At 43.9% G+C, this 3,266-nt stretch overlaps 1 protein-coding gene across 1 annotated transcript in view; it reads right to left on the bottom strand.

Moving 5' to 3' along the window:
• The window catches only part of LOC107838629 (tripartite motif-containing protein 16-like), a 7,458-nt gene that overhangs the window by 2,789 nt on the left and 1,403 nt on the right, over window positions 1-3,266 (bottom strand). The gene's annotated exons all lie outside the window — the stretch shown is intronic.

The raw sequence follows: 3,266 nt of genomic DNA, 5'->3' as shown, positions 1-3,266 counted from the left end.
AGTGCAGTAAGTGGACTTGTCGGTTCTTCACCTTCACAGTGATTTTGGCATCCGTGGCGAAGCACCAGGAAATAAGCTGTCAGAATGTGTGTTTGAGAAATGGGAGTGGTTATCGCTGCATTTTCCAATCCAGGTGAAAAAGCAGCTTAAATGCAGTATTAGCGTACAACAGAGGCAACTTCATTTTTAACCCCCAGGTTTATTTTTTAAGTTTTAGCTGAAACATATTTATTATCTATATATCATCTGTGAATAAATTGTTGATGTACAATTGGATGAAGTATTTTAATTCCCTTGCACACTTGTCAGTCTTGTGAGAGCAAATAGGAGACACATTCAATACTTGATATATGAGTCACATTGTCTTCAACCTGTTAAACTGGTTGGAGTACTACTGATATGTTGCTGTGACAAACCTCTTCATCTTATGCAAATAGGTGTATTAATGTTTTTTTCCAGGTCAGACCTTGGTACGAAACCCTAACTGCGCTGAGAGAGAGTGGATTCTCCTCTGATCTTCTCCATTGTAGATGTCTTTAATACAGTTCATACAGTAGCTGCAGTGGTGCAGTGGTAGCACAGGAGAGACAGCAGGCGCAAATTGTGACACCGCACCTACTAATGGCATTTCCGGTGGCAGGTGTCATTATGCGCCACAAGTGCCACTGTCTTCGGGGCTAGCTGTCAGTGTTGTCACTGACTTCGGCTGACCTCGGCACCTCGTACTGGCACTTCCTCTGACACCTGCCGTTATTGGTCACTGTTACGACTGGCTCAAGGTCATAACAAAACGGGAGACCATGCAGGGGTTAAAGTGTAGAAAAGTGAATATTTATTAACAAAAACAACAATGGATTGTGGATATCAGTATCAGTGGTGTAATGCAAATGCTTGGATGTGTTGTATGAGTGCATATGGAAGTGTTGAAGTGCAAAAACAAAGACAAACGCAAATGTGCAAAAAGGAGGGGAGCTGAGGCCTGGTAACAAACACCACAAGTGTCAATCGGCAGAGTGGACTCTAAAGGCGACCCAGAAGACGGAGACAGCCAGGTTCAAGTACTCTGCACTCCCAATCAATGGATCAGAGACACCTGCAAAGGGGAGGAGCACAAAGACACAAAAGCAACACCTGCAGCCCAGCCTACAAGGCCCAGGGCCGTAACAGTCACAAGTGCCACTGTTTTTGGGGCTAGCGGTCAGTGTTGTCACTGCCTTCGGCTGACTTCGACACCTTTAAAGGGTTGCCGCGACCTCCTCTCTCCAGTTGACCAAAGTCTCCGTCCTTTCTGCTGTTGGATCTCTTCAGGAGATCCAAACAAATACAGCAAGTTAATTTAGCAGAATCCATCTGATATTTCTGCTGCAGCGTTCCAGTAATACTGGGTGACTCTTCCTTTAGGGAAATGAACATGTTACACGTGCCTTTGCTGGAGCTGCAATCAGCCACTCCCATCTGTTTACCTAACAGATGGGAGTGGCTTTTACTGCTGTTATTGGTATTCTAGAGGACAGAGGTTGTTGTTGTTGCAGAGTGAACTCCATGATNTATTAACAAAAACAACAATGGATTGTGGATATCAGTATCAGTGGTGTAATGGAAATGCTTGGATGTGTTGTATGAGTGCATATGGAAGTGTTGAAGTGCAAAAACAAAGACAAACGCATATGTGCAAAACGGAGGGGAGCTGAGGCCTGGTAACAAACACCACAAGTGTCAATCGGCAGAGTGGACGCTGAAGGCGACCCAGAAGACGGAGACAGCCAGGTCCAAGTACTCTGCACTCCCAATCAATGGATCAGAGACACCTGCAAAGGGGAGGAGCACAAAGACACAAAAGCAACACCTGCAGCCCAGCCTATAAGGCCCAGGGCCGTAACAGTCACAAGTGCCACTGTTTTTGGGGCTAGCAGTCAGTGTTGTCACTGCCTTTAGCTGACTTCAACACCTTTAAAGGGTTGCTGCGACCTCCACTCTCCAGTTGACCAAAGTCTCTGTCCTTTCTGCTGTTGGATCTCTTCAGGAGATCCAAACAGATACAGCAAGTTAATTTAGCAGAATCCATCTGATCTTTCTGCTGCAGCGTTCCAGTAATACTGGGTGACTCTTCCTTTAGGGAAATGAACATGTTACACGAACCTTTGCTGGAGCTGCAATCAGCCACTCCCATCTGTTTACCTAACAGATGGGAGTGGCTTTTACTGCTGTTATTGGTATTCTAGAGGACAGAGGTTGTTGTTGTTGCAGAGTGAACTCCATGATAAGGTAGTGGTTACTGAAGAGGTATTGATGGAAAATTACACACCTGATGCTTTAAAATCATTATGATACATTCATCTGTTTAATTTCAATTTAGTCATTGTGTTATCATTGGGGAGATTTACAACAAATGTCTTAAGGTACTTTTTAAAAGACAAACAGACTGAGAACTACATAATCAATCCACTCAGATAGATTCAAATGCAGTAAAATGCATTTCAGTATTTAGAACCACTTTGATATTATGATTAATTATCTTGAAGATTGCATGGGGAAAAAGTTATATAATTATAACGTGTTAAACCAGTTTTCTCTCTGTTACTCTTACATTAATGAGCTTTCCCTCAGAGTTATGCGTCCTGCCTTGCTAAAATCTCTGCCCAGTTCAACTTTGGATCTTTTCTTTGTGTGGACTGCACACTGCAGCAGTTGGTAGCACTGTTGCCTTGCAGCAAGAAGGTCCTGGGTTTGATTCCCGGCCCAGGGTCTTTCTGCATGGAGTTTGCATGTTCTCTCTGTGCATGCTGGGTTTTCTCTGGGTACTCCGGTTTCCTCCCACAGGTGTGAATATGTCACTGGTTCATTAATTCTGTTGTGATTCTATTTGACTTTAATGAACTCAGCAGAATCTGCCTCATCAAACAGCCGGATCCCAGCATGTAGAGGCTGAGTGAATCTGGTCTGGACTCTGTGGAGGAGAGTCATGGTTCCAGAGACGCTGTAGAAAGACAGAATACCTGCTCTGTGGTCCAGGTACACTCCTATTCTGGAGGAAACTGGACCTGGTATTGGAGTTTTAATGTTGTTGTGATGGAAAGTGTAACTGTTTCTGTCGCAATATAATGACCAAGATTTGTTATTGAATCCAAATGCACACTTATCTGACCTTCCTTCTCTGCTGATGTTCTTGTATGAAACTGCTACATGAACTCTTCCTCATCTCCACTCCACCTCCCAGTAACAACGTCCAGTCAGACTCTCTCTACTCAGAACCTGATTATAATCAG

This window comes from Poecilia formosa, unplaced genomic scaffold, assembly GCF_000485575.1.
Source record: "Poecilia formosa unplaced genomic scaffold, Poecilia_formosa-5.1.2 Scaffold288, whole genome shotgun sequence".
Lineage (NCBI taxonomy): Eukaryota > Metazoa > Chordata > Actinopteri > Cyprinodontiformes > Poeciliidae > Poecilia > Poecilia formosa.
Note: the sequence above shows the minus strand (reverse complement) of the source record. Positions and strands in the feature narration are given on the sequence as shown.